A 22,954-nucleotide genomic window follows, 5' to 3' on the forward strand; every position below is an offset into this window, starting at 1 on the left:
TTTCGCCATCCTCTTGACTCACCGGCAATATGGTTGTTTGAAGGTGTCGCTTGTTGTGTGGTTGAAGCTGTAACGGGTGTGGAAGTAGATAGGTGGATATTTATGGGGTAAGGTGTCCGTTGGATAGGAGCATATGGGTATAGGTTAGAAAAAGCATTTGGCATGGGTGGATATAGGTATGGGCTTTGTGAAGCGTTATTCACAACTAGGTAATAGGGGTATGGTGGATATGGCTGGTAAGGGTTGTAGCTTCCTCCTTGAGGTTGTCCCGAAGTGATGGCTTAGGCTTCTCCTTCTTTCTTCTTAAAAGTTCTCTCTTTTTTCGTGTGTGCCGCATCACCTCCTTCTATCTTCCCTTGCTTAATGGTAGTCTCTATCATCTCTCATGAAACGACCATATCAGCGAAGTTCTTTGTGGCATTACCGATCAATCGTTTATAGTAAGAAGATCGCAAGGTGTTAACGAACATCACGGTGGTTTCTTTCTCATTCAATGGTGGCTAAACTTGAGAAGCCATATTCCTCCATCTTTAAGCATATTCTTTGAAGCTTTCAGTGGGTTTCTTCTCCATGTTTTGTAAAGAAAGGCGATCCGGAGCCATATCTATAACATGCTTATACTGAGCTACAAACGCCCGAGCAAGGTCCTTCCATGTGTGGATTCGATTATGGTCCAGTTGGACGTACCACTTTACTACAGCACCAGTGAGGTTATCTTGAAAGTAATGTATCAAGAGCTTGTCATCATGGGCATATGCAGCCATCCTTCTGCAATACATGGTGATGTGTGTGACTGGGCACTTGGTTCCATCATACTTTTTAAAGTCTGAAACTTTGAATTTTAGGGTGATAACCACATCTGGAACGAGACAGAGTTCGATTGCATCCATAAAGCAATACATTCTCATTCCTTCTACCATGCGTAGTCTCTCCTCCAAAAGGTCAAATTTTTTGTGGGTATTGGGATTGTCTTTCGATTCAACGGATCCACATTTGAGCTTCTCTTATTCTTTTGGATCGTCCAAATCAGGTACAGAGATGGGGTCTGAAGGACTTGCCCTTCCAATTAGCCTCTGTTAGGCATAAGTCGGTGGTGGCCTTGTAGGCACTGACATCCCAAATAACGGATATTGTCCTATCGATGCCATAGGGATAGACGCATTCCTTGCTAGTGGTGGTGTGAATCTTAGTGGATATATAGGGTCTGTATTGGCTTCTGTCTGTTGAACATCTTCTGGTGCACCAAAAATCCTCGCCACTCTCTTCCCTTTATCTGTCGACATCAACTCCAAAATTTTGACAACTGACCCATACTTTCTTCTTGCTTTTTCTCGATCTTGTCCATTCTCTCCGAGTGTTCGTCGCCCATGATCTTAGAGCGAGCTCTTGTGTTGTATCTATATAGGGTTCGTTTCTCTGGAATTTTGTTCTTTACGGGCCAAATGGATAAGTTAGAATTTTATGTTGATGAATGCATTGTCATTTGTTATTATTTATACGAATCATGTAACTATGGTGCAAGTGAAATGTGTTTGAAAAGAAAAGAAAAATAGGAAAAATATTGGCCATCTAACATTTACCATAAGAAAATCCACATCCATAGAACTGAAATATCCGATTACATCATTGCCTAAAACCATTACATAACTACCAAAAGGAAAAACCAACTTTGTCATATTGGTCCCTAACCATCCTGAAGTGATCGATCAACCGCTCACTCAATTCATCCCTCGGAAGAATCTCTCGCCTGAGTTCTTCGATCTTGTTTGCCATTACTCGCGCTCTGAATGCCACTTCTCTCATCTGTCTCAGTATCCATCGCATTTCAGCTTCTTTCCTTTGAAGGCTTTGTGTGCACGAATCATTTTTTTCCCTCATTTGGAAATACTTTTGCCTTACTACTTCATACTATACCTTGTAGCCCTCCATGGCAGTTTCCATCAATCCGCAGTCATTTCTCAACTCTTGGATAGTTTGTTCTTGTCTTCATACCTCGTGCTACAAAGCATTGTTAACACTTTGGAGTTCTTGCATTCTAGCTATTAGAGAAGAATTTGCCACGTTCACTTCCTCAAACTTGCTTCGCCACTCATCCCGCTCTTCCAAAGCCATCCGTACCTTTTTTGCCTTCTCTTTCTTCACTTCTTCTAGCTCATCCTCATGTCTCTGCTTCATATTCATCATCTCATTTTCAAGTCTCTTTCTTGTCAACTCGCTCTCTAGGAGGACATCTTGAGGTACTGGGTTTATGGGATGTTTTGATGGGGGGCATACAACATTCTTCACCCTTTGGTCATGCCAAGTATCATATCCTGTAGTGACTTCATCGATAAACCTCCTTTGATCCACTCGACACGTTTTTTTCCAATCTTATGCAATTTTCTCAAATTTTTTTAGCATTTTCGGCTTTCCATATGTAAACTCTAACTAGTTGAGCTGGTGAGTCATGGGCACGAATTGCTCAGATATGAACTATCTTCGTACCATTATCGGTGCATAGCTAATGGCTCCCCATGGTCCCATCAGCGGCACCCACGACTTGTCCCCGCATTTATACATCACTTGCATTCGTGGCATCCATAGAGCTCTCCAAGTCACTTCAATGCTCATTAACCTCCAGAGCCTCGTGACCCACTCTCTTTTCCTCTTGCAGTCGGGCCATTCACTTTCACAGAACTCAAGGATAGGGCAACTCGCAGATATATAAAGTTTTCAAAATTTGCTCTCTTTGCATTCGAAATGGCTTTTGATCCATATGGTTAAGAGTTGGGCACATCCGATGAATCGTCCCTCGCCTTTGCGTCGACAGAAATTCAAGGATCTGAAGGTTTCAACTAAGATGGATGGGGCCGGGTTAATGTTCCTTGTCACCTGATCGAAGAAGTATATGACTGATACCTCCACATGACCTAGAACCTTCAAGAAGACCACTAAGCCATAGATTGCCATTGCGAAAGCTAGGAGACCTTGTTCATCTTTCATGTGTTTTTTAATATATCTATTCAAGAAACTCCACGGAAGGCATTTTGTGTCTCCTTTCTTCTTCAGATGCTGATCCACTTCTACCGTAGTCATTCCTATCAACTTGGCCAACTTTCGTCGATGTCCCATCTTTTGGGCCCTCCAATAGATCTTGTCAAGCTGCATGTGATCTATTTGGAGTAGAGAGGAGTACTCTTCTATGGTAGGGGTCATGTCCACCTTGTTAAAGATAAAGCAACGGTATGAAGGATCCCAAAACTGAACGATGGCTCGAAGCATCTGGTCATCAACAGGTACATATAGGAGCCATGCAATGTGTCCATACTTGCTCTGAAAATTGTCTCGGTGAGCACATCTCCATTGTTCCCAAATTCCTATCATCTCTGTGAAGTCATTCTGCTGAAGGTCCAAGTGAACTCTCTTGGGTAAAGTTGGGGTATGTCTTTGGGTCAAACAGTCTCCTTTTTCTTATTGAATTTGCCCCATCTGTAACTCTATCTCATAGTCATTTCTATATATGTTGAGTGGACTTGCTGATGACGATGCCATGGATGTAACCGGGATCTCTTAGGTTTGATGTTGTGTAGCCAATATTTCTCCTATATGCAATTACGATGCATGCAAATGAACATGTAACATGCACATGACAAGCAAAAGAAACTTAAGTTAGTATGGTAAAAAGAAAGAGTGGAGTGTTAAAAATAATGAGAGAATAATAAGCAATATCATGGGTATTACTAACGTCATTAGACATTATTTACTCCACGATATTTTATTATCTCATGGAGAAATTTAAAATAGAGAGAGTGGAAGAGATTCCTTCATGTGTATCTATTTATGGGGTATATCCTTACAGGTAAGGCCTTACCTAGGGTTAAGCTGCTCTTGGTATTCTATATGCTGAGTTGGGATTATAGACAGAGCTAGGGTTCTCAAATCGTTCCTCACTGTCGTCCACGCGAACTAGTAAGGCACCCCGGTCCTCACCCATTACAAGCTTCAAATGGACTAGGTTCGATTTGAGTGGGAGTCTTCACTAGCTCGTGTGGAGGTTATCACCTCACGAGAGCGTAGCTACTAAACTCCCTCTTAAGAAAGATATAACCCGGGTGGAGGGTTTATGCATGAATGCAAAAAATGTGCTTTGTGTGTGAAGGAAGACATCGATTTTGGACCAATAATCTCACATCCCTCCATCCTAAATCCCCACAATTATTAAAAGCAATAAAGTAATAAATGCGAAATAAACGAATGCACCAAACAAAATATGCAAAATAAATCATTAACACTAAAGAAACATCGAATTATTTAAAGCCTTGGATAACCTATTATTATTTAATGGTTCGACTCTCGACAATCCCCAATGGAGTCACCAACTGTCGTAACGTGCGGGTCTGGGAACCCGACCACCAGATGAGGGTGAAAACTCTAAAAAAAACTAGGAATAGCCACCAATCTTTTTTTACTAGGTGCGATTGGCCACCTATTGACTCGATTCTAATCGATGAAGCCTTAAATTAATTTTAAGTCCACCGAAAAGAACCTTAAACTGGTCTACGTTTTTCTAGATATAAGTTCGGGAGTACGGTTACGCTCGGGGAAGGATTAGCACCCCCGGGACACCCATTCCATGAATGGTACCATTTTTAGATTATCCTATTAGGCTTTAATTTTTAATTTCACTATATTTTCTTAGTTATTATTCTCTTATTTTATCTCCTATTTAACCTAAAATGGAATGCAAATGTGAGGCAAGATGAAATGCATGGCGTGAGATAAAAAATATCGAACGAATAACCTTTTATCGAGGACGTTCTCCCGAATCCGCCCATCATACTGGTGGGACCCGAGGTGTTCTCTCACCTAGGGAATTATCTAAAAAATTCACCTTCGCAAATTCAACGAATAAATCCCATCATCGGGGTTATCGTACGTTTTTCTTTAAAAATAATATTTTCGTGCATAATGAACCTAATACAAGCGAAAGCCTTTTATTAAAGATGTTTCTCGAGCCCTCCCAGCATATTGGTGGGACCCGAGAACATCTTTTCACCTATGAAACTTTTCGAGAAATACCCACCTTGGCAAAATTCTTGGAAGATCCCATCATTGGGGCTTAACCCGTAAACAAAAATACTTATATGCAATGATGTGTATGATGCAATATGTAAATGCTATACTCGTGAAATTAACTATTTTTATCATTATATTTTTTTATTATCATTATATCCTTTGTTTTATTTTTTGTATCCTTTTTATTCTAAGTTTCTCTTATATTTTCTTTGCTATTTCTTATGAATCTTCATTCTCCATATTTCCTTTTTGTAATTTGGTACCTTATAAATTATTCATGATTCTATGTTATCTTAGTGAACAAAAATTTATTTATTTTATTTTTTACTATTTTACCATCTTATATTTTTTATTAGTATTATTATTTTTTGTAATCAATCTTTTGTTCAAACCTAATGCCTAAAATCTTATTTTATATATCTATATTTAATTCCATTTTTTTCTTTCTACTTTCTATCTTATTTCTTTTACATAATATTTTATTAATCTATAATTTATACCATTAGATATTTAATGTTTAATTTTTAAATTATTTATTGTTTTGGATTTTCCTTATTAATAGTTTTTATTATTTGTCTATTTATTTAATGTCATGGATGTTAACATTTCACAAATTTATTATATATATATTTGAACTATCATTATTATTTTTATTTTTATCTATTATTATTTATTTATTATTTTTTTAAAATGATTTTTGTATAGTTAATTTTATTTATAAAAATTTCGGGATCTCAAAATCGAGACCCTCCCATCATACTGGTGGAGCCTTAATTCGGATTTCGAACCTAGAAAAATTAACTAGGGATTGCGACTCCTTGCGTCTTGACCAATCATCCCATCATCGGTATTGAGTTCATTTTTAATCCATTTTCACCATCTCTCTATTTTTATAAAACTATTTCTTTGAACAAGTTTATCATCCACAAATGAGAATTCTATTTATTTCATTTTATTTATTTATTATTTATTTATTTTTCAAAATTCATTCCTATGTTACCTATATAAATTCACATAATCAAATATATTCATTCATTTTTCTATTTTTCATTTTTGCATATATATTGTTAAACATTTTATTTTCACCCTTATCTTTCTTTTATATTTCTGCTTCTTTTATATGTTTTCCTTTGTCATTTAAAAAATATTTTTTATATTATATCTTTTATTCTAATTAAGCTAAATTAATTATTCTCCTATCTAAATAATGAATCCAACACAATATCACAAAGTTAACATTAGAGAAAGTATGGGTATACCTTCAATGGGTTGACAATAGTCCAACCCAAACAGCTTGCCTCAACTAGCCTACCCTACAAAAGCCCACTGGATCGCCCCTGAAATGTACTGATTCAATGCTTAATCGGCAGCCACTCCTTTCCTAGGGAACGACGTCGTTTTGCACCACTCCAGTTACCCAAACGGCGACACTTTATATATCTACAATCCAAACATCCAAGCTGTCTTTACCCACCCTCTCGCCCATTTTTTTTTCTGCTCACTCACCCGAACTAACCTCCCTCCTTTCGCCAACTACGGGGAAGACAGGACCTACAAAGCACCTTTCGCCAGTGTTGTAAATGGCTTTCCAATCTCCATTTGCCAGCTCCAAAAAGATCGAGCTCTCTCTCTCTCTCTCTCTCTCTCTCTTTCTCTCTCTCTCTCTCTCTCTCTCTCTCTACCCGTCGGTCTTTCTTCCTTTCTAGCTTGCCAGCCACTGACCACTAAATAGCCTTCCCTTTCCTGGTGCCGTTCGAATCTCTCTCTCCTCCCTCTATCGGTAACCACCCAAATTAGCTTCAGATCTCTCCCAACGGCAGCGTAAAAACCCCCTAAACTGCCCTCCTCTAACTGGCGATAAGAGGCTCGCAACTCTCCTTCCTTCGCTCACTCTCCAACCGCGGGGCAAACCCCCAAAACCTTCTTTTTTAACCGGCTATCCCTTTATATCCCTTTTTTAACCCCCAAAACCTTTTGCTACAATGCCCCCTCCCTTTATACTCGTTTGTGGCTTCTGGAGGGGGCACGCTCCACTACTTTGCCAAACGTGAGTTTTTCGCGTCTGGCACTGTAGTGGTGGTACTGGCAAGGGCATCCGCCCTCTGCCAGTACTCTCTTTTTTTATAATATTCTAATTATTCAGTTAATTAATTTTTAATTAATATTTAATTTTGATTTATTATTTGTCAAAATTTAAGTGTCTACAGTATGCTTATTCCCTTCTTGTTCACTCACTAGGTTTATACTCACCGTCTTCAACTTCATGTTTTCAGATCATGAGGCAGCTAGTAACTAGATCGAAGTGTCTTCGTATATTCGACCTTGGTAGGTGTCTCGGCATTCAGTAGTTGTACATTTGTCCAAGTCTCTCTGCTGGAAGTCGAGTATTCGTTTGTTGTGTATAGACAAACCTAATGTAAATTATTAAGATACATGTTGTAGACAATTTATATACACTTGTTTAGTATGTCAGTATAAGGTGACAATGTTTAATATTATTTTGATCCTAAGTTATGAAATGTGACTTAACAGTTTATGATAGAATGATGAACATGATAGATTAATAGGCTTGTTTGGGCTTAGTGGACTACGTCCATTAGACCCATGCACAGGTTATGGCCCAGAATTTAGATCGTGACACTTACGTATTAAAATTTCCCTTTAATTGATATTTTAGTATTTAACCTTCTGTTTTCATTTTTTATTTTTATTAAAAAAGGTTAAAAATTTAAGTCTCATATTTTCAATGAGCTAGCTGATAAGAAAAACACCAATTAATGCACATAATGGACTAGAGACCTAACACCTTATCCACATCTTAAATATCTAGGCTTATCCCCAAGCTAGGTCCACATGCACCCTTTTTCTTGGTTTACAAAGTAATAGTCACTGAAGCTGATGTTTAGTTTTTGACTTTCTGTTTTTTTTTATTAAAAAAGTTAAAAACGAAATATAAAAGTATAAACTAAATAAAACCTAAATAACCTATAATACACTCTTTTTGTTTTTTCATAAATACTTCATGTATGTTGCAAGATCTTTAAATATCAGGTTTTGATTTTAGATGATGCCTTTTTATATACTTATTTATAGCATTAAAATTATTATCATTATTATTATTGTTAGAGTTGGAATATTTAATGGAAGTTGGCAAAGAAGCATAAGGTAAATGCGTTGAGAACATTCTTGGTTGATAAGGGCCGCTATTTTAGAGATCCGGATAAGGTTTGTTCAAAGTGCTGTTTAGATATATTTGTGGGGCTTCTAGTGCTCTACTTTTCCACAACATAGATTTGGCTAAAACAGATGATGTACAATAATTTTATGCCCCATTCATAATGGCTTGGGGGGCCATACAGTAAGATTCTTTTACATGAATTATATATAAAACACCAATTAATGCACACAATAGACTAAACCTAACACTCATGGCCCATGTATTAAAATTTCCCTTTAGTTGATATTTTAGTTTTAGACCTTCTGTTTTTATTTTTTATTTTTATTAAAAAAATTAAAAATTTAAGTCTCACATTATCAATGAGCTGGCTGATAAGAAAAGACACCAATTAATGCACACAATAGACTAGACCTAACACCACGGGGGGACCTACCTTAGGGTCATTGACCAAAAATTTTTACTCCACATACTACTTATTTAGAGTTTTATGTAGCTAATAATACTAATGAATCTACTAATATTTTTTTGCAATTTCGTAGAAAATAAAGTCAAAGACTCCAAGTCAAAGTAAATTTATCAAAAAGTAATTTATATATTTATATTTAAATGTTATATGAAAAGACAAAAAAAATTCTTTCTATAATTTCAAATTTTATTAAAAATGTCAAAACCTAAACTACTCTCCCTCTTCAAAAATTCAAATTTCACTTTTGAAACCTGGAGATGCTTCCTCTTCTTGATCCTTGGTTGCTTTTTTCACTCTCTCAAAATAACTCATCTAAGCTTCAATTATAAGTGTCGTAATGTGCCGGTCCGAGAACTCGATTGCTAGACATGGTTTACTTGGAGAGTTGTCATCAATATTTTTTTACCTAGGTGTAATTGGCCACCTATTACATTTATTCTATTCAACGGAGTTCTAAATAGACTTTAGATCCGTCTAAAGAACATCAAACTGGTCTACGTATTTTGTTTAGAGTTGGGTTTTGAAATACAATTACACAGACAGAAAGATTAGCGTGCTTTTGTAGTGCATTTTGTTATGTGTGAAAGTTATTCTAAAAAGCGTACTATAGTGATATTGCTATTTTATATATGTGGTAAGTTGGTTTCTATTAGGTCTCTCTCATTCTTTTCACTCCCTCTATTAGATCATTTCTGTTGTATCCATAACAAAACCAGCAGTTGAGAGGAAGGGATAGAAATGGAGAAAAATGTAGAAGAATATACTCTCAAATTAAACTAGTTACCAAAGAAATTTTAGATATATTGGCTTGTCCCTTAATCTTATTTAGTTGGTATTTACAAGGTAATAATTTTTCTGAATCATGTTTAATATGATTTAATTCTTATGTACATCTTGTAAATAATTAAAAAAATATGGGACGATATATGTGTTTTCTGAAAAAGAGAAAGAAAAGACCTAGTGATTTGTTATCTTGTTAATGGATTTATGTACTACTATATGTATTCTTTTTCCATGAATTTCGTCAAAATATTAATGCATTTTTTAGTGAGCGACCGGCGCTATAACGAGAGATAATTAACTGCTTTTATAAATTAAAAAATTCATGTATAATCCCGTGGTAATCATGGAGTTTGTATATTTTGTTATTATAAGAATAATAATAAAAATAGGTACACGCTCTTGCCTTAGCTACCTTCTCTCTCTATTCTACATATATTTATTACTAAGATGGTATTCTTTTTAATAATTTATCCTTTATAAAATGTGACCAATTATATTGTTGAAAAGGAAACACATCATATGCAGTTCAAGAAATCAATATATGAAAATTAGATTCTTGCAATAATGATTTCCTGAAATTAACTATAAGCTTGTTCTTAAGTCAAAACCGAGTAGCCGGCTACAGCCTTATTAAATAATATATATTAATCGTTCAATTAAAGTATTTAAGTAGTATAATATCTGAATAATTAGTTACCTGAAATTAGAATTTATTAATTTGATCTTTTAAATAAAACATAACTGCCAGTTAAATAAAATTTATTTTTATTTTTTTATGAATGTTTAATAAATTTTAATTTTCCAATTAATTAAGATAATTCAATCAATTGTCGATGACGTGGCATAAATCTGGGCATGAGGCACCAAAATGTGAAAATGTTGAATAGTTGTAGCTTTTTTTAACCAAAGAAAAATCCTACATAGAATAGATCTATCTATCTATATATATATAATTTAAGTGTTGATTCTAAGCTTGTAAATCGATCTGCCTCTTAAAGAGGGGATGGCCAAAGGGCACCATCAAGTAAAAAATGGCATATCTTGGAAGAGTAAAAAACTATGCCCTCATTTTCTATTTTAACGAAAATTTTCTGCTATCATTCGTGTTGCTTTGTCCCTATTCAAAACAAAAGAATAGACTTTAAAATTTTATAAAAAAGATAAAAAAAATAAAGAGAATAAAGCGAAATTCTTTTCTTTGTTCTTTTATATATGTTTATCTCTTTTTGTTTTATCTTGTAGCTATTTCTTAGTATAAATTTAATGTGTAAAAATTGCTAAAATCAGATTTTAATTAATATGAGTAAAACTTGGGTTACCTGAAGATTGAATACGTTATTTTTCATTTCCTAAAAATCTAAAACTCTGTATAAAACTTTCGTGCTTTCGATTGTTGTGCATAATTAATTAAAAATCTGAGACACACACCATATATAGCCTTATCTTTGCATATATAAAATAGAACCGTCGTTTTTCTGCTATCTCAGACACACACCTACATAGAGACAGAGAGAAATGAAAATTTTGGGCATGCACATCCCCTGGCTTTAAATGAAAAGCACAGCAATCAGAGTGAAGAAGCCAACTGCTCAAGCTGTGGGGAGGTACTGGTGTGGGGTCCAAGTTTTAGCTGCGCGAGTGTGGCTTTTACCTTCTTAGTAGCATTCTATTAATCATAAAAAATTATCAATTATTTGAAAATATCCTTTGTTATATATTCAAGCGCATATCTGGAGAAAAAGACAGTACTCTTGAATCTATACACCTTTGGCTTAATTAGTAGCTTTTATCTCTTTTTAGAAGGATTAACATTCAAGCATTAATTCAAAGGTGCATTATTATTGAGCTTAATTGCCCCTCTTGTGATGTTGAGATTGAAACGGCATTCCATTGTCTCTGCAGCTGCTCGCTAGCTAGGGCAATATGGTTAATCTCGAAATAGGGTTTTAGGCAAATGGAGGTGATGTTCTCTTCTAAGTAAGATTGGATACTTCATTTATTTCACATCATGGAGAAAAAAGAGATAGAAGAAATTGTGAGTCCCTTATGGACCTTATGGAAAGCATGCACGCAACATGAAGATATTCATGTTGGGTTTATTTATTTATTTTATTTTTAATATTTTTAACTTTAAATTTTTTTATTTAATAATTTCTATTTGTGATTTCGATTTAGAATTTACCATCTTAGCCATTTTTTGTTGAAAGTAACAAAACATAAATTTGACTAAGGGCATGCTTGGTTGGGAGGAATGGAATAGCCATTCTTTTCCTATTCTCATTTTTGAGATAAAGTTGCATTTGGTTCAATGGAATGGCTATTCTTCAGAATAAACATTCCAAGAGAAGCTTGAATAGCCATTACCAAGGCCCCCCTTGGTAATAGCTATTCCAAATTGTTGGAAATAAAAAAAAAAAGTTGATTAGATAAATATACCCTTTTACAATTTAAAAAATTACCTTATAAAAAAATACTAAACCTATTTTTTTTCTCTCTCTTCCTCACTCCTTCTCTCTCTAAAGCACAAAAAACACAAAATTTTTTACTTCATTTTCCAAAAAAGGGAAATGAAAATATTTAAATATTATTTAATATATTAATATTATTTCACTATAATAAGTATTGTAAAGGATATTACTTAATATTATTATTTGAATATAATAAATCTAATAAAGAATATTATTTAGTATTATTTCTCATCATAGTTTTTTGGTTTTTAATTAAAAAATTTTTAAATTTTAATAAAGGGTATTTGTATCATTTACCCATTATTCCTTAACCATTCTTAAAATTATTCCTGCCAACCAAATAATGGAATAAGTAATAATAGCAATTTCTACCTTATTCCATTCCCATGAACCAATCTACATAATAGCTATTCTTCCTCTATTATATTCTCTTGAAATGGCTATTCTATTCTCATTCTATTCTTTCCAATGAACCAAGCATGCTATAAGTATCTAAAGTTAGTTATTACTTATTTATTTAGGAATTACTTTATTGCTTTCCTACAAATTCTTTGTGTTTTGTTTATTTAGATTCTTGTGAACAATTAAGTTTTTTACTTGGGATTGCTTTCTCATTGAATTATTTATTGATATTGTATTTAAATTTTGTGATCAATTTTAGGGAATTGGTTCCCCATTGAATTGTTTATTGATAGCCTTAACATTTTTTTAGGAGATTACATCCCATTTAGATTTTTGTTATTATATTTGTTAATTTTTGTTTATTGTTAAGTTTATTTAGAAATTGAGATTATTATCATTAGTAAATTATTTATGATTATACTAGTTAATTCCTTTAAATAAACTATTAAGATTAATTTCTTTCAATAATTTTCAAAATTTATTTGTATAATTTTCAAATAAATTTTTTTATCTAAGTTGCTTTATATTTTTATTAAACATTAAATGTATAGTATGAATGTTTTATAGACATTATTTTCAACTTTTCACCCCCTCAAACGCGAAATTCTAACTCCGCCATTGTATTGAAGGTGGTTAAGTTGAGGATGGTTATTGTAATCCTGATTATATGGTTCAAAGGGTACTCTTTTTTATTTTTATCCCTCAGGGTTTTTGTCACGACCCGGAACTCCCATCGAGCCTGTGACAACCGCCGCGACGTCCCGATAGGCACTCATTACCCCGAATGCCGATCGAAACCCCGCAAGGCTTAGCATCAGCTTCTGCATCTCCCCAGTAAGTGACAGTTATTAAATTTCACATTTCAAAAAAAAAAAAATCATAAGTCATTTCCAAATCAAAACAATAAAATATTACTTTTTGGCTCACAGGGGCATTTTCGTCATTTTTCTTCGAAAATACCAAAACTCGTCAAAAACATGGTGTAAAAGCTAAATATATTCATACATACTTTAAATCAAATAACTGAAGAATAAAATTACTTTTTCAGTGACACGTGGGCCCCCAACTGACTAAGAAGATGTAGGGCTACGAACCCTTACTTCCTATGATGCAACTCCGAGATTAATTCTCGTCTTAATCAACTATCAACAAACTGTCCTGAGCCTGAAAAATGGATAGGAAGAGGGGTGAGATTATGATTACATAATCCCAGTGAGTAAACAATTACCATCAAAAGCATCTAAAGTCGAGTAGATGGAGATAATATAAAAACGTTATATCTCAATAATATTCTGTCACGACCCGGTACTCCCCTCGAGCCCGTGACAACCGCCGCGGTGTCCCGGTAGACACTTATTGCCCGGAATGTCAACCCGAAACCCCGCAAGGCTTTACTATCAGTTTCTCTGTTCCCTTGTGAGCAACCATTGTCAAATATCGTGTTCTAAAATATTTTAAGCTGTTTCCAACTTTAAATAAATAAAATATTAATTTTTCGTCTCACAAGGGTATTTTGGTCATTTTTCTCAAAAATTTTAAAACTGGCTAAAACGTAATATACAAGTACAAAACACACAATTCATATTCAAAATGAGTTTAAAAGTCTAAAATCTTCATTTAAAACGAAATTATGGTTATTTGAATATAATAAGAAAATAAAAGAAATATTAAGTAAAATATTCTATTTTCTTATAAAACAATATTTATAGAGTTATACGTGAATAATTTTTATAACGTAAAAGTTAAATAAATTTATACATACTTAAATACAGTAAGTCAAAATATTTAATTTAATTTACAATAACAAGAGTGCCCCCGAATAAACAAAAGTAAAGAGGACTGTGAACCTACGGTTTGGAAAATGCAGATCCCACTATAGTCCTCGATGAGATCAGCTATCTACAGTCTATACTGAACCTGAAATGGGTGGAAAGGAGGGTGGTGAGATTATAAAATCCCAATGAGTAAACAAACATCATCATAAACATCTAGAGTTGAGTACATTGAGACAATAAAGTAAATCATCATAAACTAGGTTATAGCATTAGAACACATTTTGTTCAAAACACGTAAAGAGGCTTATGAATCTCATAAAAATTTAGGCTTGTGCCATAAATCCATTCTCGGGGACACCTTGGCCGAGGCATCCTACCGAGACCGCCAAGGCTATTAAAATTCACATTTCACATAAATCATGTTTTTGTTTTGAAAACATAGCCGTTCCTTGGCGTTGGCTGAGTTCCCCCTCACGTGATGGTTTAGCGTGAAGTGAACCCTAAACTTTACCCCAGGAGATACCCTACGCGCCTCTCCGTTCGAGGTAAGAATATAATGGGGTTTACCGTGCCCCTCTAAAAGGCTGGTCCACAGAAACCCCCTACTGCAGTGATTAATTAATATATAATCCACCATATAATAAAACTCAATAACATGATATGGCAATTTTGTAATTCGTAGTTTTTCAAGGTAACCAAACAATTCGCATTTCAATACAATTGCCAACTAGCCAATCATGCTCGATTTATCATAAGCCAGTTAATTTAAACAATCAAATTGCCACAATTAACAGTCTCCGTGTACTCTATTTTTCAAAATCACTATTAATTTCAAAACAATTTATAATTTAATTTCATTGAAACTCATTTATTCATAAAACATGAAAATTTATCTTTTTAAATTCCTTTTTCCATAGAATTCATGAAAGCATTTAAAAACCACCCTAGATAATTAAAATGACAGTAAGTTTACTCACAATGTCTAAAATGCAGACTTTCGAAGCACTCTGTCTACTGGTCCTCGGATGCAATTTCCTTGCCTTTATCGGAGGACTCACCACCTTGACACAGTACAAAATCGAGAGTTTCACCAAGTTGGTACTAAATCAAAATTAAACTAATTTAGACTACCAATGCATGATATGGAATGCAAAAATGCACTGGTAACTATCTAAACCCGGTATTGGCCTATTTCGTCTTATCACCCGATTAAATTCCTAACGGGTCCGTTTAAACTCCAATTTAATTCTTTTCAGTTTCTATACCTCAATTGCACCCAAATTAACTTAATGTCCCTCAGTGTGGTGCAAATTATCAGTCCCAACAGCAAATTATGAAAATACCCCTAGTGGGTAAAAATTCGTATTTTTGCTCCGAAAATTCTCATTATTTTTCTAGGCTTATAATTCATCATTCCTTAACCAATTCTCCTAGAATAAAATCAAACTCATCCTCACTCACTACATGGTAAATTCAGCCATTAATGGTTGGGGGAGAAAATAAATTCTTTTCTTGTTGTTTTGTTTCTAAATATGCTAAACTAACTAAAAACACTAACATAAATTAAAATCAAATAAATCCAACAACTTTCTCTCTCCTAACCCATTTTTTCAGAATTTAATTCATCATGAAAACATGTAATTTAATCATGGAAAATAAAGAGAAATGCTTGGGAATAAGAAAACTCAAGCTTAATAGAAAAAACTCACCTTTTTCACTTAATTTCCTTGAAAATTCACACTTTTTCTTTGATTTTCTCTCTCTAGGGTTTTGTTTTTGTTTTCTCTCTCTTCTTGCTGGTTTGGCCGGCCATGGGGTGGAAGATGGGCTGATTTTGTGCCTTTTAAAAAGGAAAATAATAAATTAATAAAGGCATGACACATGGCATCATGTCATTGGCCCGTTTTTAAAATTTTAAAAATTTAAACATTTTATCTCCACCACATGTTTAGTCAAGGGTCAAAGATGAAGACAAAGGAAGACCATGTGCTGGAAAAAATATCCTGGTGGTGGAAAATTACAATTTTGCCCCTGATGTGGCAAAATTACCATTTTACCCCTATACTTCAAATTATACCGAAATTAAAATTTTTCACTTCTAAACCTCAAATCATACTTCAATAAGTCAAATTATACTCTAATAAGTCAAATGGGGCCAAAAAATTCTTTTCTAAAATTCCCATTTTATCCCCAAGTAGCAAATGACCATTTTGCCCCTAGTTAGTGAAAATTTCGATTTGACTCCAAATTGATCCTCAAACTCCAAATTACCATTTTAAGTCATCCATGAACTGTGAAACTCTTAATCTCACCTTAAAATTCCTATTTGATCTAGTTCGAGGATTAAATAAACTTTGTTGTACCTCTAGGTACAATACCGACTTTTGTAAATTTTTCGAGACTCTCCTAGCATGCAATCATGCTATCATCACATGTATGTCATGAATAGTATTTTATAAGGTCGGGCTTTACATATTCATAACACAAATTTCGTTTCAATCTATACCAAACAATTTATTTTCATCAAAATTTCCCGGCTTATGAATTTCTTAAACTTGGCCCCTGCCAAAATCATTCTCACGGGTACCTTCGTCAAGGTATCCCACTGAGACCGCCAAAGCTGTTCATTGATCCATACCCATAAACATGTTTTCACATCTAACACACAGCCGATCCTTGGCGTTGGCTGAGTCTCACTCTCACGTGGTGGCCCGAACGTGAGGTGCACTCAAATCATACCTCAGGAGATACTTCACCCAACATCTCCCCCCGGAGGTAAGTATATAATTGAGTTACCGTGTCCCTCTCATAGGCAGCCCACGAAAAACCCCACCACTGCAGTGACCGTTTAATATACCACCAGACCCATAAAAATTCCAGTAGCATACTATGGCGAATAAAATGTAATCCAGTCTACCAAGACCAATCCAAAACTGTTCATGTATTTCATGCCAACCTCAAAATTTTAGCCATCATGCTACCATAGTGTCATAAGTCATAATTTCAATAACATATAAAATCATAAATTTCAACACAGTCTCCATATACTCAATTTTTCCAAAACAATATTAGTTTTCAAAACCAGTATAAATCTCATTTTTTATTAAAAAACATTTTAATTGGAAAACATAATATTTTATAATTTAAATTCACCATTCAATAAAAGCATCAAACAAGTATAATAACTCTAGATATTTAAGACGATGAATTGTCCACTCACAGTTCTAGGAGTCGACGTACTCCTAATCCCAGTCTTCAAGCACAATTTCTGTACTTTTACCAGTGTAATTTGCTCACCACCTATCCACAATGTACAATACATAATTCACCACATCAATGCTTGACCATTATAAAATCAATTCAGGCTCGGTATATATGCATGATATGACATGCAACTTATCCGACTACCGCTTAAATGCGGTGCTAACCTAATTCGGCCTATTACCCGATTAAATTTCTAACGCGTCCAATTTAATCTCAAATTAATTTTTTTCAGTTTCCATACCTCAATTGCACCCAAATTGACTTAATGTCCCTCAGTGTGGTGCAAATTATCAGTCCCGATAGTAAATTACGAAAATACCCCTAATGGGTAAAAATTCGTATTTTTACTCCGAAAATTCCCATTATTTTTCTAAACTCATAATTCATCATTATTCATCATAATTCCTCAAATAAACATCAAGATCATCAGCCAATATTCCCCTAGAAAATTCGGCCAATAATGGTAATGGAGGAAAATAAATTCTTTTCTTGTTGTTTTGTTCCTAAATATGCTAAACTAACTTAAAACACTAACATAACTTAAAATCAAATTAATCTAACAAGTTTCTCTCTCCTAACCCATTTTTCCAGAATTGAATTCATCCTCAAATCACATGATTCAACCATGGAAAATGATGGAAAATGCATGGGAAAGGTAAAGCACAGTCAAAATCAAGAAATTTTACCTTTTGTCACTTGTTTCCTTGAATTTTCACCAAATTTTCCTTGAATTTCTCCCCCTAGGTTTTTGTTTTTCTTTTCCCCTTTGTTTTCTTGCTATGGCCGGCCATAATGAAGAGAAAATGGTGGTGTGGGCTGATTTTTATAGTTAAATAATATAATAATCTAAACTTGCCACATGTCACTACATTATTGGTCCATTTTTTTTTAATTCTTATCTTTTAAGCTTTAAATCTCCACCACACATTATTCCTTAAAATATCCATAACTTAGATAAAATTCTCAAACTTATCCAAAGTCTTGGTGAAGTAATTTTTGAAATTTACACTTTTGCCCCCGTAAAAATAAAAAATTACATTTTTGCCCCAAAAACTGAAAAATTGCCCATAGACATACTTTTCATCCCTTATACTCATACCATTCTCCAATTTGTCAAATGTGATCTAAATTCTCTCAAAATCTCAAATTTTGTCCGCGAGTGGAAAAATTACAATTTTGCCCCTAGATAGTGAAAATTTCAATTTGACTCCGAATTGATCCTCGAACTCCTAATTACCATTTTGAGTCATCCTTGAACTGTGAAACTCTTAATTTCACCTTAAAATTCCTATTTGAACTAGTTCGAGGCTTAATCGACTTAATGATACCATTAGGGGCAATATCGTCTTTTAACGATTTCTTGAACTTCCTAAATATACAAACATTCTATCGAGCATGTGAATGATATTATAATTATTTTACAAAGTAGGGTTTGACAGTTTTTCTATGGAAAGAGTTTTAATGAGGCTCTTTAACCGTGTGTAGGGAAGGCTTCGTGAGTATTAATAATTGTCTCTTTCTATATATCTCAGATTTGATTCAATTTGATGAGGTAATGAAATCATCTTTTACTTCAAAAAAAATTCAGATTTTGGGTTATTTCATTTTTTTGAACTTTCTCAAATAAATAACTTATATTTTTAAAAATTTTGTTATGATAAGCAAGAAAATTACATGACTTCCTTCTATAGACTCTTTGACTAATGGATATATAAACCTACCATTAAACAGAAATTCGAGTGCAATTACATGACTATATGTGTTATGTCATTGCGTGCTCATACAAACACACTAAACAAAGCCATATAAGGCAAAATGAAAATTTATCCTTAGCCTAAAATAAGCAAATGACATAGAATCAGGCACAAGCATTGTCGTTCGTTTTGCAAGAAAATTTGAATGTTAACCAGATTTATCAAACTTTTCTTGAACAAATTTCTCGAAACGCTCCACCATGGAAGGTGTGAGATAATTGCTCCAATCTCCTACCTCTCCTTTCCTAAAGAAGGTAGTGTTTGGAGTTCCAAAAGGTTGCTTGCCACTATTGTTAACCTCCATCCCTTTCAAGTTCTCCAAACTACACAACTTAGCTATTTCTTCTGCTACTCCTTGTTTCTCTTCTTCCTTTGAGAAAGGAAAACCCAAGAAGTTAGCTAACGTTGTTATATGGAAAACGATATCTTCCTTCAGATCTTTATATTTCAAAAATATTATCTTATTAGGATTTTCTTGTTTTGCCATGCAATACCCTAACACATGATCTGGAAACGGTCCAAAAGCATAAATTCCTTCGCAGAACATCTCAAAAGCTTCATCTAGTGATAATGGATCAACATTTTCAGATTGTATCTGGTCAGTGAAATGCCAATGAGAAATAAACATATCCATTGGATTTCTACAGATATACACAATTTTAGAGGTTGAGCATTCTTTAACGGAGGGTGGCAGAGAAGCATAAGGCGTATAGGCTGCGAAAAGTCTTGGCTGAGGGATGTTTTCAAGATTGGGAGAATGGTTTTTGAGGTAAAGATTTAGCTTCAAGAAGGGTACAGCTTGGTGAGGGCTTAAACTGAGCAAAGGGTTGTTTTTTAGCTCAAAATGGTTGCGGTCACAATGGTGAAAATCAAGGCCTTCATCCAAGTAGTGCCACATTTCGGTGAACTTGTTAGAAAAATATCATTATCAAGTGTTTGGAAGTGCTTTTGGAAAGAAATCATGGCTTTAAGCTCCCTAGATGAACACCAAAAGCCTTGGTAGAAATAAAGAAAAGTTCCATACCAATTTCTCTCTTTAGGGAGGGTTTGGACCAATTCTTGAACCTCTTCATCATCCCCCGATTCCTCTGATCCTTGGGTTTTTGGAAGATTGTCTTTGGAGATTTCTTTTGCCTCCATTAAAAAAAAAGCAAAAATTGGCATCGAAGTAAATATGACAAAATGAAGGAAGAATGTGGAAATCTATAGCTGAAATTAGTTAGTTCCAAAAAGAATTTATACTAGTGCATTAATGATGAGAGGTAAAATAAAAAAAATCTCTAAAAATACTTCAAAATGATACTTTGATCGGTTCTTTTTGTTTTAAAATGATATTTTTGACTCTTGGTTGTTAACACTGTTAGTTAATGGTTAAAAAATTTGAATTAATATTACATAAGTATTTTAAAACATAAAGTCTCTTTATTTTTATGTCTAATTAATTGATATGCCAAAGGGTAAAGTCCATATACACCCCTGGTGGTATAGTCTTTTCTCATATAATAGCTTGAGGTTATTATTTTTCTATATAAAATTTTATGTTTTAATTTACTTTCGAAGTGGTAACAGTGTTAAAGTTTTAATTAGTTTTTTGGTAAACAGACAATAATAACCTTTGTTTTAACCTTTTTGTATTCTTTTTTTTAATTAAAAAAATATTTTAACCTTTGGATTTCTTTTCTACTTTTCTCTCACTTTCTCACTGTCTAAACAGGAAAGATAGTGTTTTCTTCTTTGAATCCCAAACAGGTTCAAAAGATTCAATCCTTGTTTTGCTTACTAATTTTCCTCTCTCATTTTTTCTTTTCATTTAATTCATTTTTATAAAATATAATATCTGTGAAAATTGAATTTGAATAAATAAAATGATTACTTCTATTGTTACTTTTGTTAAGAGAATTTTCATTGATTGATTTATTTTAAAATTGTATTGATTTTATTTTTGTTTGAATTATTATTAGTATCGAGTTATTAGGGTTTGTATTCAAATTTTGTAGAAGAGGATCCAGATGTACTTACTCTATTTTAAAAGGCCTTAATTGATCCTACCCAAATAATTTGTTTTTGTTTTATTTTTTATTTTTTGAAAAAAACAGTAATGTATAATTGTGTAAGAACCTCTAAATTTATATAAGTGTTAGTAAAAGAGAATCCTCCTAAAAAACCATTTCTTCTCTTTATACGATGTCATTCTTAGACCAACTAAGAAACAAAAGTCACGTATACCAAGCACCAAAATTATAATTGTAGTTTGAAACATGATTGTTGTTCTTTTGTAGTAGCATAACATTCAGCATTTATGATATGTGTAAAGACTTTGGTGCTACCCATGACTATAGAAGGTAAGTTTGTCTATTCTGGAAGAAAAAAAAAAGAAAAAAATGAAAAATCTTTGTTGAAATATTTTTTAATTAAATAAATAAAATACAAAAAGATTAAAAAAGGGTTATTCTTGTCTGTTTATAAAAAACTAATTGAAACTTTAACATGGTCACCCCTTTGGGAATAAAACTAAAACACAAGATTTTATATGAGAAAAAAATAACCTCATGGTGCTACATGAGAAAATGCTATACTTCAAGGGGTGTATATGGAGTTTTATGTGGAGTTTATTCTTTTTTTAATGATATATATGAGGTAATTCAAGAGGAGATGGTTTTCCCAGCAAGAAATAAAATTTGAAGTGCTTTTTAAATTAAAAGTGTGTATATTATTTCCATGCAATTTTATTTGGTAAATTTATTTATAAAATAAAATAGAGAAAAAAAAGTCTTTCCATGTGTTTTAGAAAAAAACAAAAAAGAGAGAAGGTAATGCTTTCTATATTGTATAAAAATAGAATATTTTGATTACTGATAGTATAAAGGTATTAGAAACCAAATTCATTGATAGTGACCTTTTTTGAGTAATCAAATAATAGATTGTTGAACTACCAATATTTCAAATAGTTTTAAAGATTGGATAAATAATATGAGTTAGGATGTCATTGGTTTATTGTGCTATATAGTATTTACTTACACAAGTGTCATAGGATATATAACTATCAGACATGCGGATCTCGACTTTTTAATTTTGAGTGGAGCAAACTAATATTGTGAAATAATAAATCTTATTATTTTTTTCACTAAAATATATTAAGTTTATTAAAAATTTTTGAAAATTATATCCAAATATTTGACTCATTGTGTCACGACCCGGTACACCTCTCGAGCCCATAACAACCGCCGCGGTGTCTTGGTAGACACTCATTTGCCCGAAATGTCAACTCGAAACCCCGCAAGGCTTTACTATCAGTTTTCTGTTCCCTTATGAGCAACCATTGTCAAATATCGTGTTCTAAAAGATTTTAAGGCGTTTCCAACTTAAAACAAATAAAATGTTAATTTTCATCTCACAGGAATATTTTGGTTATTTTTCTCAAAAATTTTGAAATTGGCTAAAATGTAATATTGTCAAACCCTGTTTTATAAAATAATTACGACGTCATTTACATACTCAATAGAATGGTTACATATTTAGGAAGTTTGAGAAAATCGTTGAAAGAAGATATTGCCCCTAAAATGAGTGCTTATCGGGATATCGCGGCGGTTGTCACGGGCCCGATGGGAGTTCCGGGTCGTGACAAATATACAAATACAAAAGACATAATTCATAATCAAAATGAGTTTAAAAGTCTAAAATCTTCATTTAAAACGAAATTATGGTTATTTGAATATAATAAGAAAATAAAAGAAATATTAAGTAAAATATTCTATTTTCTTATAAAACTGTCACGACTCGGAACTCCTATTGAGCCCGTGACAACCGCC

The 22,954-nt window shown here is 33.4% G+C and overlaps 4 long non-coding RNA genes and 1 pseudogene across 4 annotated transcripts in view; 2 read left to right on the top strand and 3 right to left on the bottom strand.

Annotated features, from left to right (window-relative positions):
* The first annotated feature begins 6,370 nt into the window (after positions 1 to 6,370).
* On the top strand, positions 6,371 to 7,599 carry LOC148762933 (uncharacterized). Its single transcript, XR_016026395.1, has 2 exons — positions 6,371 to 7,102; positions 7,329 to 7,599. It is a non-coding gene; the product is annotated as an uncharacterized LOC148762933 (long non-coding RNA).
* Positions 7,600 to 9,417: 1,818 nt separating this feature from the next.
* Positions 9,418 to 22,954, top strand: part of LOC148762934 (uncharacterized) — a 47,107-nt gene continuing 33,570 nt past the window's right edge. Inside the window, exon 1 of the long non-coding RNA XR_016026427.1 lies at positions 9,418 to 9,542. This is a non-coding gene — a long non-coding RNA (uncharacterized LOC148762934). The remainder of the gene's footprint in view (positions 9,543 to 22,954) is intronic.
* Positions 13,072 to 18,180, bottom strand: LOC148762935 (uncharacterized). Its single transcript, XR_016026455.1, has 3 exons — positions 18,078 to 18,180; positions 17,348 to 17,427; positions 13,072 to 13,516 (listed from the first exon to the last, which is right to left on the bottom strand). It is a non-coding gene; the product is annotated as an uncharacterized LOC148762935 (long non-coding RNA).
* Positions 14,171 to 15,933, bottom strand: LOC148762936 (uncharacterized). Its single transcript, XR_016026456.1, has 3 exons — positions 15,837 to 15,933; positions 15,105 to 15,188; positions 14,171 to 14,269 (listed from the first exon to the last, which is right to left on the bottom strand). It is a non-coding gene; the product is annotated as an uncharacterized LOC148762936 (long non-coding RNA).
* Positions 19,250 to 20,285, bottom strand: LOC148762937 (cytosolic sulfotransferase 15 pseudogene; annotated as a pseudogene).

This window comes from Theobroma cacao, chromosome 5 (assembly GCF_053813885.1).
Source record: "Theobroma cacao isolate CCN51 chromosome 5, ASM5381388v1, whole genome shotgun sequence".
In the NCBI taxonomy this organism is placed as follows: domain Eukaryota; kingdom Viridiplantae; phylum Streptophyta; class Magnoliopsida; order Malvales; family Malvaceae; genus Theobroma; species Theobroma cacao.